The 15,840-nt window shown below is 42.0% G+C and overlaps 1 protein-coding gene across 1 annotated transcript in view; it reads left to right on the top strand.

Annotated features, from left to right (window-relative positions):
• Positions 1-15,840, top strand: part of XKR4 (XK related 4) — a 284,882-nt gene that overhangs the window by 193,680 nt on the left and 75,362 nt on the right. The window lies entirely within an intron of this gene.

Below are 15,840 nucleotides of genomic sequence, written 5' to 3'. Positions count from 1 at the left end.
AGAGAAACAGGGATGGCATTGTATTTACCAGAGATGGTTTTCACCGCCCCAAGAAAAACTAGTTAGTCCCAGTTTAAGGCATTTTCTATTTTAAAAACTGTTTTGTTAATGCATACCACATTACACTTAATTTAGGTACATACTCAAATTGTGGTTACATAAGACAGTAGATTTGCAGATTAATTCAGGGTTGTACAAATACAAAGTGAAATTGCAGTGAGTATACTAATACTAATACTAATATATGTAATTATAATGCTGAACATCAGAATGTCTTTATACATTTTGGTTTAGTATTTTCTCAACAAAGTTATACATGTCATGTCTTATAATTCATTTTTCAATATTATATAAACAGTCAAAAACATCTGATTATATGAAAACAACAATAATGCAGAGTTGTTAGCCTGAAGCATTCTGCGATCAGAAACATGCAGGGTTACAGATGACCAGTTCATCTCTCTTTGGTCACGCAGCATTCTGTAGAGAGGACCAACTTTGATGTAGTGGCTAGACCAAGCCTTCTCCTAAGTTTTTTTGAATGGATATATCCAAAGTTTGAAAAGATTTGTTCTGTGCGTGCTGAACTTGCTAGACCCTGAAGCAATTATTTTGACAGTTTAAACCAAGGTCAAGACAGTGTATTTACCAGCACCCAGTCCTAAAGTAGTTTTTCCTGGGAAATTTTCAACCATAAATAGAAAGACGCCCTCATGATTATCCACTTAAGGGAATAAAACCAGCACTATTTTCCCTCTCTTTATTCCTGGGCATGTTCAAACTTTTTTAAAAAAAAATCCAGTGATTAGGTTCATCTAGATATTGTGCAAAGGAGAAAATGGCATAGCTGAGAGCAATGATTTTAGAAAGGAGATGTCAAAGTATTATGAAATGTTTGGCCATCAGTTCTCAGCCAGGTGTACCTGAAATAGTATCTTTGACTGATGAGTTTTGCAAATAGACCAAGTCTTTGAAGCTTTATGCTTAGTTCTTACTTAGGTTTGATTTTGTGCAGCAGACCTTTTTATTACTTTAAAATAGTAAATGCAAACATGCATCCTTGATGCAGATCTTCTCTATGGATTGGCAGTACAGTGATACAGTTCTGTTACCAATGAAAATACCCTTTTCTCCAATGCTTATTTAATACTCTTTTTGCCCGTTCTTAGCTTTCCTTTCTTACTGTAGCATTGTTGTGCTTTATTGTTGCATTAATACATAAGCTCGTGCCAGAAGAGGGCACCTCGGGATCCTGGGGACCAGTGAACACAGACTACATGGGGAAGGATATTATGACATACCCAGAGTACAATCTGGATTGATGAACATCTGTGTCACCTCAGATGTCTAATCTAGGGTACCTTTTACACTGCTTCATTGCGAAAGCAACCAGTCCTGGTCTGTTCATGCACAGCCTCCAGCATGTAAGTTACTCTTAGTTACAATGTATGAGTGCTGCAGCCAAACACTCTTGGATTACATGTAGAGTGACACCAGCAAACTCCCCGTTCGAGAGTTTCCCCAGAAATGTACATCTTGTACTGCCCAGCTGTCTCCTAGGCAATACAAGCTCATATAAAGTCCGTCGTTTGAGGTAACAGGATTTGTGCATATTTTCTAAAAGAGTTTCCCAAACACTTCACTTAAAACACACTGGTTTAGATAAAATAAGTTTATTCAATTACAGAAGGACAGATTTAAAGTGAATATAAGTAACTAGGCATTAGAAGTCAGAATTGGTTACAAGAAAAATTAAACTAAAAAGCAGCTAATGCCTAATTTAGCAAACTAAAGTGAATTCAAAGCCCAGGTCTCTCTCACCACATGTTACAGCAATCTTTCTGGCTGAACTACATTCAGTCAGGATCCCCTCCTCCAGTCCAGTGTCACTTCCTTTGTTCTTCAGGTGTTGTGAATGCTGCGGTCAGAGATCTATGATCTATTCTTTGATTGCTGCCAAAGTAGTTCAGATAGCTTTTTTCGAAAAAAGCTATCACCCCATGCCAAGCATTCAAAGCTATTTACACTTGGAAGACTGTACTGTCACTTTAAGAAATATATTGTTAACTGATTGACTTTTTTCTTAGAGAACCAAAGCACAAAGAGAAATTTAGTTAGAGAAATATAGCCAGAATATTGTACCATTAGCTATAAATTAGGTATCTTCATAAATCCTTAATATAGAAGGATCCTCACCTTCATTTTGGTGTAATAATAGGTGTCTATGAGAAATGTGACTAGTGGGGAGACATTCAACCTGTGAAATACCCTGTAAATGCTTTTTACTTAAAATATCTGAAAGGCTTCAGTTTAGCAAAGAAGGTTCCTGAGACCTGCAATCAGTGAGCTGTGTGAATTTTATGGTGAGACCCCTTCTGGTGTCTGATACATAACTAAATGTGGGCTGGCAACAGTTTCTGATCTCCCATCCAACCTTTTTCTCCCATCCTCCCTGGGGAAAACACCCCATTTAAAAAACTAAGAAAATTAAACAAGACTTAAAACAATCTTAAAAATTGTATTCCCTTAACAAAAACTGATGCAGTGCTAATATACTGCCAGCTGTGAAAATCCTTCCTCTGTTCTCTTTACTTATTAAAGAAATAAGTTAAAGATAATACATTGTGCTGTAGGCTGACAGACTTACTGTAGAGCTGCATAAGTAAAGCATAATTTCTCACAGCAGTGCCCTACGAGAGCTGGGTTTTGTTTTGTTTTTTTAAATCCCCAAGCATCACCAGTATGGCTTGCTCTTTGGCTAGCTGTTCGGTGATCTTGTTGCCCATTTTACAGGTTTCCAACAGGGGTCAATACATACAGTTGTTTTTCTTTAGAAGATTGATGCTTGTGTTTTGTTATTACTCAATTTGTCCTTTGTCCCTAAGGGATCTAATTATCCTGAAGATGGATAGAGTGTCAAAACCCTTCCTCTCAGCTCCTCAGGGTACATGAACCACAAATTTGTGGTAGGAAGTGAATGACACTGGAAATTCTTTGGCACATAGACAGGGTATTTTTACAATCAGGACATTAATGACCACAAGAAAAGCTATTGAATATTTTATACACCTGTTACTTTTTTCCCAAGGTACAAAAATATGGCATTAAACTCTGGTTACAGACTTGAGGTATGGATTATGTTTAAAGTACAGTGTGTTAAGTAGGCAAGTGCAAGGCATTATGATTAGCTTGAGTATAATTTATCTGTTTTTGTGGTGATACTGTTACAAGATGCAGATTATTGGTTCTTTTTGTCTTTTAAGATGCTGCTTCCTCATACTCAGATTCTATCACACATTTTCTTTTTTATTGATAAACTGTCTTTAGTAAAGTAAAAAATTTGGAACAAAATAGCCGACAGAGAGAGAGCACAAGAAAAAGAGCACACAAAATTGCAGACAACACAAACACTAACTCTGAATCTTTACACAGAAAAATGACCATCAATTTCAAACGCCAAGAGGATGTAATTTCTGGATCATGTAACACTCGCACTTATTTGGGGTCACTAGGGTTTTGAATTAAAAAGTGAGACGTGACTTTGAAGTAAGAATTTTGTGCCATAGTGACTATTACAACAAAAAGTATGCGGGTATGATAACCTAAACCTGTTTTAGAGAGTGGTATTTTCATTACATTTTGGTACCTTGTGATCAGAGTGGTAACATAACAGTACAGAGGGTGTGATTGTGTGTATAAATATCCTCTAGAGATAAATGGTCAGGGATTTGTTTGCTCTAGCAACTATTTCCATCCTGATTTCAAAATCTTGTTTTGTCCCAATTTGGGATGAAAAATCAACCTCAATATTTTTTGTGGAATAAAATAAGCTGAAATATTTTGTTTTGGAAAGATTGAAATGTTTTCTTTTGACAACATTACAGCAGCACACACATCTGGCGCTCCTTGTTAGCAAAATAGGAGCCATTAGTTGTGTGGCAGCTGGGGGGCAGCTGCAGCCATAAGACCTCTGAGAAGCTCACCCTCCACAAAGGTGAAAGGAAACATGGCCACAGCCACCCTCCCCACACATGCTGTGGTCAGCAACACAATTCTAGGATGCTTGAGATTGTATTTTGGCCCCATTCTAAACACACTCTGTTGTGCTCTGAGTGATGCTGGTGGACCTAGCTGACAATATAATGGAAAGCACTAGTGGTGTCAGCCTCTGCTCTGTAGTAGAGCCAGTGCCTGGTTGCCTTTCTCCCAAGCTGCTGCAGGGTAGCCCCGTGACTGTGTTCCATATGTTTCAGAACACCTGATGTCCCCAGTGTTTTGCGGTCATGGCCCAGACTGACCTTATGACAAATGGCAGTACTCTTAACCCAGCATGAACTTTGAAATGATGCCAAACCTGGCCAGTTGCCTGTTTAATGCACTCTGAAGGAAGGGGTTGGGGGATAGTAGCCGGTGACAGTTGCTGTTGAGAGAAATGCAGTGTGGGAGTACTGCCTTCCCCCCCCCCACCACCGTGTTCCCACCAAAGCCACGTCCAGCAAAGATGGAGACAGTGCCTCTTCCCTGCACCTGGGAGCTGTGACAGCCTGCACCAATCACATCCTTTCCAAGGCTGAAGTTTTGAAGCAAGGTTTTAGAGGAAACTGAGGGTCCCTAGGCATTCTATAATAGTAGCAACCTCCTGTGCTGCTGGAGTAACTGAAGCTTTGCTAAGTTCCTCCTGTTCGTCATCACTACTATCACCATCCCCTGCATCTTGGTGTTCTTCTGTGGCCAGGGGTAATACTCCTTTCCAGAGGACACAGTCTGCCTTGGGGAAAAGTGAATTCTGCTGACTCCTCCTCCTTTTGACAATCTGGTTCCCTTCTTTTCCTGGGGTTCTTGGTGCAAAGCTTCCATAAGAGCCTCTTGAAAGACCAGCAGTCAAGGTTTGGGATGGCTCAGTCTTCTTCCAACCCTGAACTGCTCCATAGAAGAATGCTGCCTCTGAGCAGCCTAGCACTGGGGTCTTACAGTATCTCTAACACAACTCTCGGGGCCAGTGGGAGGAGCGGGGGAAGAGGGGCGGAGCTGTGAGAGGGATTGTCCAGTATTGCTTGTAGCAGCAGGAGCAGCATCAGAAAAAACATAGCTTGTTTGGGAGTCAGACAGCTGGTGCTGACTGAGACTGACCTGGACTTCTTCCACTCCCTCTTTTCATTATCCAGAATGGAGGTGGGCGGGTGGGCTGGCTTTGTGATGTGAAATCAAAGAATATGTCCTGCATCACAGCAGTACCTGCCAGCAGTGGTGGTCAGAGACACGCACAGTATTTACTGGTGAGACTCTGTCTTCCCTTTAGCCACAGATGCAGGTTCCATCACACAAACTTGATCCCAGACTTGAGGCCAGCCAGTAAGAAAGAGCTGTCAGTCACACTGTCACTTCATGTGTCTCATCTGAAACAATATGCATTCATCCAATGAAAGAACCCACAGGGCAACATGTGACAAGACTGATACACTACGCCAAAATTGGTTGATTTTCAATCATTCTGAAATGTTTTCATTGGGAACTTTTGTTGGAATGGATATGTTCCTATGTAAACTTGTAAATGAAACTTCATTTTCTGATGGAAAACTGTTCCACTAAAAAATATGTCAACCAGCAGTACTAGGAACTCTAGAGTTGTTACTGTTACGCAGCTGGCCACCCTTCAGAACTCCAGAGTGGCAACCGGTGTAAAACTCATGTCCTCTTACTCCAACCACACAGGCCATTCGTATATTTCAGTTAACTGTTAGCAGGATAGGTCTTATGGCATATAGTTGAAAGGTCTTGATTTTATCCAGTAGAAGGAAGGGATAGGCATACTGTACATACTAGCTAGTTCATCACATACTTCCCTACTTCAAGCTTATCCTTGAGCATCTGTCATTCAAAACTCTCTCTTCACACAGGGTAACAAATCTGTAGTCTTATAAATCTTCACAGTTGTCACTATGCTGCACAACTTGGGCACTTGGAACAGTAGGGCAATGGGCATAGCGTTCAGAGCTTCCTTCTTTAAGGGCCCAGGCCACTTCGCCTTGCATCACCTCACATACAAAGTTGGACATCCAGAAGTTGAGTTTGGAGGCTCAGTGCTATTCTTTTGATTGATTCTCCTTCCTTTGCACCCCTCAAAGCAATATTTTATAGTTCTATTTGCTGTATATAGCACTGAGTACATTTACAGTACTCAAATAAAAACCATTAAGATTAAAATCCTATGGAGTTTTATGTACATTTATGTGGACATGAGGTGCAGCACTTGGGCTCTGGGCAGGTTGTCAAGCCCTCCTCAGCACTATAAAGGTTATGCACTGTTGCAATGAAACAGCCTAGCTTTACAGGCAGAGGAAGACAAAAAATAGTGCCAAAAAAAAATTGTAAAATTTTCCTAAAACCATCTAATGCAGATTTTCAGTAAATTGTGTGACATGGACAAGGATGGTAAATGGTGGTGGAATAAATGTGTCATCAGCACTTAGTTTGGGATGATCTATGTGTCTCCTTTGTGTGTATCTAAATGTTCTCTCCCACTCATGACAATAAAACTACTATTACCACACGCTCATGTGTAGAGCAGTATGCGCAAAAGAGAGAGAGCACACATGTGATGAATAAGTTACGATTTTGGCACAGGTATTTTTATTAAAAGTCATGGACAGTACACGGGCAATAAATCACAAATTTATTGAAGCCCAAGCCTGAGCTCTTCCACCTGGGCTGAAGCCTTAGCCCAAGCCCCACCACCTGGGGCTGAAGCTGATGTGGAGATGCATCTGTACTCTCCTTCAGTAATAAATAGAGGTGGTTCTGCTTTTACTGAACTTGTGACTGTCACTATTCTAGGGATTCTGCCTGCTTGTGTTAAGCCCCATTGAAAAGACCACAAGGTCAGCTAAGAGTACAAAGGTTTATCAGCGTGAGTTTTGGACAGTCACAATACTTAAGACTAGCAAAGTCAGGAGCAAATTGTGGAAGCCATTCCAAATGGATGTTAATATATACTAGCCAGTTATAGACTCATAGACTTTAAGGTCAGAAGGGACCATTATGATCATCTAGTCTGACCTCCTGCACAACACAGGCCACAGAATCGCACCCACCCACTCCTGTAACAAACCCCTAACCTATGTCTGAGCTATTGAAGTCGTCTAATTGTGGTTTAAAGACTCCAAGGTGCAGAGAATCCTCCAGCAAGTGACCCATGCCCCACACTGCAGAGGAAGGTGAAAAACCCCCAGGGCCTCTGTCAATCTGCCCTGGAAGAAAATTCCTTCCCGACCCCAAATATGGTGATCAGCTAAACCCTGAGCATGTGAGCAGGACTCACCAGCCAGCTCCCCACACTGCTGCTCCATGCACCAGGTCAGTGCCAGCCATGATGGCAGTGTGATGGGGCCAGGGGCATGAGCAGGATTTGGCTTTGCCCCGAGCCTAAGCCCAGCCGCACATGGGATCAGCAGCAAGGAGAGCTGCAGAACTTGCAGTTTGAAGTCAGAAACCCTCCGTCATCAGCCCCTGCTCTGGCAGTCTGATCCCACTGCACATGGCTCAGGTGGAGCATCTCCGCCCCACCTCCCCCTGTGAGAGACTCTGCTGCCCCTTTCCCATGGGGCACATGTGACCATGGTATAAGAGCTGGTCGGGTTTTCATCATAAAATGCTGATTTGTTAAAACCAAAATGTTTTGCAGAAACATTACAGTTTCAATGAACTTTTGCCAAACAAAGATAGGGTTCCAATGAAACCCTGCCCGATTTCCTGCTAGTTTGCCTGGTGGGCTGCCAGGGAGCACATGCTTCCAGGGTCCACAGCTCCAGGGCAGCCCTGTCATGTGAACTGCCCTGGGGCTGGGGGGAACCCTGGACCTCCAGACTTTGTGCTGCAGAGTCAGGAGCCTCAAAGTCCTTAGAGCTCCAGCTTTAGCAGGGACTTTCAGAATATGTCTACACTACAATTAAACTTGCAGCTGGCTCATTTCAGCTGACTTGGGCTCACAGGGCTCAGGCTACTGGGTTGTAAAAGTGCAGTGTAGGTGTTCGTGCTCAGGCTGGAGCCTGAGCTCTAGGCAGGACCGGCTCTAGGCACCAACAAAGCAAGCACGTGCTTGGGGTGCCATTCTGGCTGCCCCCCCCCCATTTTTTTTTTTTTTGCTTGGGCAGTTGCACTCTCAGAGCTTGGGGCCCCAGCTGGAGCCAGGGCTCTCATGGCTTCCAGGCTTCCTGCTCCACAATGGGAGACTCCCCAAGCTGCCCCTGACTCCTTAGAAGCAGACTGGGGAGTACCCAGAAGTCAGGGCACCCAGCTGCTTCATTTTATTTTGAAAAAATCAAACAGAAATGGTTTGTTTTTTTCTAAAAAAATTTGATGTTCCTTTTGCATAAGAAATTATGACATCTCTAGGTTTCATTCTGAATTGTAACCATGTTTTTTTAAATGTCAGAAATCCCTGTGGAACGGAAATTCTGAATTTTGTCCAGCTCTATTTATAACACATCACCATGTAATTCAGAGGTGGGCAAACTATGGCCCACAGGCCACATCTGGCTCGTGGGACCCTCCTGCCTGGCCCCTGAGCCCCTGGCCTGGGAGGCTAGCCCCCGGCCCCTCCCCAACTGTTCCCCCTACCCCGCAGCCTCAGCTCACTGCGCCGGTGGCACAATGCTCCGGGTGGTGCGGTGGGGCTGTGAGCTCCCGGGGCAGCTCAGCTGCAGAGCCTGACCTGACCCGGTGCTCTGTGCTGCATGGTAAGGGGGCAGGGAGCTGGACGGGTTGACTAGATGGCAGGGGAGTTCAGGGCACGCCAAGATTCCTTCTCCACTCTGAACCCCTGGGTACAGATGTGGGGACCTGCATGAAAGACCCCCTAAGCTTATTCTTACCAGCTTAGGTTAAACGCTGCCACCACCAAAGTGTTACACAAAGAACCGGGGAAGTGCCCACTTGGAAACGTCTCCCCCCCAAAATATACCCTCAAGCCCTACACCCCCTTTCCTGGGGAAGGCTTGATAAAAATCCTCACCAATTTGCATAGGTGAACACAGACCCAAACCCTTGGATCTTAAGAACAATGAAAGCAATCAGGTTCTTAAAAGAGAATTTTAATTAAAGAAAAAGTAAAAGAATCGCCTCTGTAACATCAGGATGGTAAATACCTTACAGGGTAATCAGATTCAAAACATAGAGAATCCTTCTAGGCAAAACCTTAGGTTACAAAAAGACACAAAAAGAGGAATATACATCCCATTCAACTTATTTTATCAGCCATTTAAACAAAACAGAACCTATATCTAATGCATATCTAACTAGATTGCTTACTAACTCTTTATAGGAGTTCTGACCTGCATTCCTGCTCTGGTCCCAGCAAAAGCATCACACAGACAGAGAGGACCCTTGTTTCTCCCCCTCCAGCTTTGAAAGTATCTTGTCTCCTCATTGGTCATTTTGGTCAGGTGCCAGCGAGGTTATCCTAGCTTCTTAACCCTTTACAGGTGAAAGGGTTTTTCCTCTGGGAAGGAGGGATTTAAAGGTGTTTACCCTTCCCTTTATATTTATGACTGGGGGGCAGTCAGGAAGCAGAGGGGGTTGGATGGGGTGGTGGGGGGCAGTTGGGGCAGGGGTTCTGGGGGCAGTCAGAGGACAGGGAGAAGGGGTGGTTGGATGGGGCAGGGGTCCCGGGGGGGCAGTCAGGAAGGAAAGGGGGGGTTGGATGGGGTGGCAAAGGGTTTAGATGGGGCGGAGGGGGGGCAGTCAGGGGCAGGGGTTCCGGGGGCAGCCAGGGGACAGAGAGAAGGTGTGGTTGGATGGGGCAGGGGTCCCGGGGGGGGGCTGTCAGGGAACAGAGGGGGTTGGATGGGGCAGGAGTCCCGGGGGGGCTGTCAGGGGGCAAGAAGCGGGGGGGGGGGGGTCAGATGGGGAGGCCACACCCCCCTCCCCTAACCGCCCCTCCATACAATTTCCGAAATCCCATGTGGCTAAAAGGTTTGCCCGTCCCGAGGTAATCTGTACATATGTTACTTTACTAGAAAAAAGAGCATTAAAAATGGTTTGGAGAATTTCATACAGATTTTGTTAGAACTATAATTTTGTGAGAACTATAACCAGCCTCCTTCTGGCTGTTTAAAGTACTGTGGCCAACTTTTCAAAGATAAATGCCTAAAGTTAGGCTCCTAAATCATTATTTAAGCAGCTAAAGGAGTGGCCTGATTTTCAAAAGTACCAAACAGCCAGCTGCTCCCACTGAAGTTTTGACAGTCAGACCACTTATGTGACTAAATGTGGATTTAGAAGCTTAACTTTAGGCACATTTTTTGAATGTTTTGGCCTTTGAATCCAACTGTACAGGCCTCAAAGGAAGAGGGAAATTATAACCAATTTTCTTTAAGAACCTTCTAAAAATTACATCAGAAAGCTTCTGTATACTTATTAATGACTGTAAGATTTCAGTGCAAGAAACAAGTGCAGCCTATTCCATTAGAAAGATAGCAGTCTCCCCTGTTCACAGCATAACACTCCTATTTCTAACTCTAACAGGTTGAAAGATATCAGTCCTTAACTTGTCATTGGTGCAGGACTACAGCCTGCTTCTCCTGCACCCAGGCCCAGTGTACTTTATCGAGACACTGCGGGAAAAGAAAAAACACATTTCTCTGGCAGGTTTGTGGGGAAAGTTGTTTTTTAATAGGGCTGCTCCAATGGTCATACAACTGGAGTGGTCCCAGTGATGCAACACTACATAGAGGAGTATAGGTAGTGTATGCACTGAATTTTTACTGAGGTAAATGGGAGTAGCATATCACTGAGCTAGTGCTCCATTTACTCGATATGCCAATTGGATCACTTTATTTTCCACAATTGGTATGTTTGTTCACCGGGAAGGGAGGGGGGGAAGAATTGGGCATGCATGCTTGACAGGGAAAGAAACCTGCTTGTGTCTAATAGCCTAAAGAGAATTTTCTGTGACAAGTCTTCCTTACACTAAAAGACTGCTCAATGCTGCAAAGGTTTGAGTCCTCTTGGGTTATTGGTCGCCTAACAGACAGTTAAAGCTACAAGAACATGAATTTAATAAACTATTAAACATCCAACTATTCTCCAAATGCTTTTAGATATGAACTTTATTGGCAGGCTTCCTATGTTAGTCCAAGATGGTCTCCCCCATTATTCACATTTTAGCTCACTTTTTGCCTCCTCTCAGAATTATTCTCACCCTTTATGTATCATAAAGAGGTCTTCAAGTCTAGTCCTCTGCACTTAAGGCAAGAATAAGTATTATCTAGGTGTTTGTCTAACCTGCTCTTAAAAATCTCCAAAGACAGAGATTCCACAGCCTCCCTAGGCAATTTCTTCCAGTGCTTAACTACCCTGACAATTAAGTTTTTCCTACTGTCCAACCTAAACTGCCCTTGCTGCAATTTAAGCCCATTGCTTCTTGTCCTGTCCTCCAAGGTTAAGAAGAACAATTTTTTCCCTCCTCCTTGTAACAATCTTTTATGTACTTGAAAATTGTTATCATGTCCCCTTTCAGTCTTCTCTTTTTCCAGACTAAACAAACCCAATTTTTTCAATCTTCCCTCATAGGTCATGTGTTTTAGACCTTTAATCATTTTTGTTGCTCTTCCCTGGACTTTCTACAGTTTGTCCGCATCAGTACATCCCAGAATGATGTTTGCTTGGGGGAGGGCAGCAGTATTACACTGTTGACTCGTATTTAGCTTGCGGTCCACTATAACCCCTAGATCCTTTTTGGCAGTACTCCTTCCTAGGCAGTCATTTTCCATTTTGTATGTGTGCAACTGATGGGTCCTTCCTAAGTGAAGTACTTTGCATTTGTCCTTATTGAATTTCATCCTATTTTATTCAGACCATTTCTCCAGTTTGTCCAGATCATTTTGAATTATAATCAAAGCACTTGCAACCCCTCACAGCTTGGTATCATCCGCAAACTTATAAATGTACTCTCTATGTCATTATCTAAATAACTGATGAAGATTTTACAGCACCAGACCCAGAACTAGGGTGACCAGATGTCCCGATTTTATAGGGACAGTCCCGATATTTGGGGCTTTTTCTTATATAGGCTCCTATTACCCCCCACCTCCTGTCCTGATTTTTCATACTTGCTATCTGGTCACCCTACCTAGCACTGATCCCTGTGGGACTCCACTTGATATGTCTTTCCAGCTTGACTGTGAACCATTGGTAAGTGAGGTGTTCTGTACACCTGTGTACCAGAAGAGTGTTCCATTGTGTAATGAGTGATAGAAGGGAATGATTTGCATATTTTTGGAATGTTGCAGGACTAAGTTGGATTTACATATATTAACAATATAAATTGCATGAATTTCAGACTTAGTATAATTGTTCAAGAAAAACTGGTGAAGAACTTAGACAGAGATAAGTATCTATAAAACATATTGCAAGTCTTAGCATATTACAGTAGGAAAATGCTAAAAGGATACTGACTTTAACATCCACAAGTCATAGTCTATCCTCATTTTGTGCTCAGTATTCCCATTAGTGGCAATGGGAATTTTGTGCAAAATGTAGGGTAAAATGTCTCCCCAATTATGGGTCCAGTCTTCCACAGGTGAGTAGTCCTTATGTCAGGCATTCCATAGAAGTAAATGGAACTACTTGCATGAGCAAAGACTACTTACTTCAGTAAGGGATTGCAAAACCAGGGTCTTACAAAGTAAAATAAAATAGCTAAATTATAACGGCATTAAATATTTTATTTTACTTTTCCGTAGCCTCTATCTTTTGCAGTGTGTCGGTTAATAAAGCAGTAAACCTATGATCTGCTCACTCTTCATCATGAATGCAATTTAAAAACACATCATTAATGTCTTTTGTGCTACGAATGACGAGACAATTTCCAATTTTAGTCTTAATTTAAGAATTATAGCACAGCCTTCGTGCCTGGTTGGCCATCCTGTTCTACTGAATTAAATAGTCTTGGCAGGAAGAATCATATTGTATGAGCCTACCAAATGTAACATTATTGATCTCATTCTATTACATTTAATGGGCACAGAGTCTGTGTGCTTCTTACCACCTTGCATATACTTCACAGTGCAGAAGAATTCTTTCATTCCCTCATAATCGAGTCAAATGCTTGAAATAAAATCTTTCATTTTATCAGCCCCAGAACACCCATGAATAGCTTTCAGTTTGAATAATCTGTGGCAATGATTCTTGACTAGTGCCTCATAAATACTCAGATAGTGCCACCAGAGCTCTGCAGAGCCCTTCCTAGAGCTCCACAAAATGAAATGCTTTGAGAACCCAGCAGGAAGGCAATTAAGGTGGTGAGTGGGGAGATGGTCAAGATCAGGAACAGATCTCTGTTGCGAAATGAGCAGCGGAATGATCTAGGGACTAATCCCGTAGCCCACTTACATTAACAGGAGTCTTTCCTCTTAGACAGTGTATAAAATTCTAGGCCGTTTTCAGGCTTTACCAAACGCTGAAAACAAATACATATTTTTGTGTTCACTTTTCTGTTCTCTAAAAATGTTTGAGTGGGAATGTAAAGGGACAACACGGCAAGGAGGGTTGGAGAAGCACCAGCCTGCAGAAAGAGCTCCTACTGTAACATCAGTCTCCTGGTGCGCATACACCGTCTAGTTAGCTTCCAGGTATCCTAGCTGTCTTATGACAAAAGATTATTCGGAGAGTTCCTTTTAAAACTCCCACTTTAGCCACTGTTGGTAATGAAGCCTAATAAAGAAGAGGAAGGGAAGCCATAAGAAAATTGAAGTCCAGATGTATCATGGTATACTTGACCTTTTACCTGCTACTGACCTTACTGCAGTTCTGGCATTTATTCTCTGGCTAAGTGCAGAAGGCTTTTCTTTCCTATTACTCATAGGCACTAAAAATAACTACTTTAAAAGGTAACCGTTATCTTTGCAGTCTTTGCTGAGTGGAAGGCAGAAAGCAAGCAAAGTGGGCCCAAGTTAACAGCAAATTGAAAACGGCTTACTACAGGATTTTTTTAAAACCACTGTAGTTCTAGCAATTCACATAGGCACACCATGTGACCAGAGTGCTCTCACACAGCTCTTTAATCAGTTACTGTCAACTCCAATCACAAGAAACCCTCAAGTAGTTTGCAGTAAACGTGTTTTTTCCAGGTGATAAATATTTTATTTCCCCTTCTTGGCATTTCCTTTAGAAAACAGTTTTATTTTCCATTCGTATGGAGTCAATTTTATTTTAAGGACCTTTCTTGGAAATGACTGCAAATGTCTTGAGTGATGATTCAGCAGGAATAAAACAGAGCTTGAAAGAATCCAAAGGGAGGTAGGGGAGTGTATTTATTTTATTTACATTGAATTTCACTTCCTCCAGAAATTGATACAGCAGCAAAATTGCAGAAGCAAGATGTAAAGAATACATTGAGACCATTATGTAGCTGTACTCTGGGGTATAGTCTCCTCTCACACCTGTTTTAGAATGGTGTAATTCCATTGCCTTCAATTATATTACTCCAGATTTACAACAAGGTAAGCAAGGAGAGAATCAAGCCTTCGGAGTCTAAGAAGCATATCTCACAGCATGGCATTGGAAGCCAGATGGGAGTTCTGAGAAGAGCATAATGGATTGAAATTGAATTGATATTTTAAGCTAACAAATGTTTAGATCAGAGAGATTCACAACACAAAAATGCACAATATAGGGCTGATTGCAGTATGGCAGGGGCTGCTAAATGCAGTAATGGGTAAGGTTTTGTCAGCATTTCAATTCTAAACTCCAATTATCAATGACTTCAAGCAGCTGCAAAAATTCACTTTTAGCAGAAGCTTGAAGAAATACAAGGGCAAAAACTCTTAGCATTTTTTAAAGAAATATTGATGTCAGTTTTAGACCCTGTTCTGTTTAATGTGAAGTGCCTGTTCTGAGGCATAAATATAAAAGGGTAGTAAACAAAATCGTGTTATCCACAGATAATATGATGCTATATGTCACTAAACCAAAGACCCTACCTGGGCAATGAAAATGAATAGGGGTGTGGAAAAGCTCTCATGAGGAGAAACTGTTTAATTTAGAGAGGATTAATGAAAGGGGACATGCTAAAAGTGTACAAAATAAAAAATGGTCCAGAAAAAGTAAATCAGCAACTTCTATTGACCATCTCATAATATAAGAACAAAGGGACACTCAATGAAATTGACAGGTAGAAAATTCAAAATTGATAAAAGGAAATACTTTTTCCACACAACATGTAATTAGACTGTGGAACTCATTGCCACAAGATATCACTGGGGATATAAACCTCACCCTGCAAGGCTCTAAATACTCTGGGTTGGAAAGAAACTTTCCCGTTGGACAAGTTATATGAGAACTGTTTACTGTGGGTTTCCTTGCATCTTCCTCTGAAGCATTTGGTACTGGTCACTGTCAGTGACAGAATAATGTAGTAGATGGATCATGGTTCTGATCAAATATGAATATTCGTATGTTTATATGTTACTAATCTTAGGAGATACTTTATGAAAAAAAAATTACATAATTCCAATATCCTGAGACTGACACCTTGCATCTCTCAGGACATCACAAATAGTGGGAAACAGATTCACTGAGACCCGTTCTTTCAGATTAACAGATCTAAAATTATTTGAACAACTTCCCTTCCCCCAAAACGCAAATTAGAAAGGTCAGATTTTCATAAATATTTCCAGCTGTGACACCATCTTCACAACTGCATATATGCAAGCCAACATCCAAACTTGATTTTGACTTGAAGGCTTAGACATATAGGAAGAATTAAAGGGCTAACAGACATGCTATACGTAGCCTGCAAGCAGAAATAAACAAATCAATGCATATAAAAGAGAAGTAGGAGTC

Source organism: Eretmochelys imbricata, chromosome 2 (genome assembly GCF_965152235.1).
Source record: "Eretmochelys imbricata isolate rEreImb1 chromosome 2, rEreImb1.hap1, whole genome shotgun sequence".
Lineage (NCBI taxonomy): Eukaryota > Metazoa > Chordata > Testudines > Cheloniidae > Eretmochelys > Eretmochelys imbricata.
This window is presented reverse-complemented; position numbering and strand designations above follow the sequence as displayed.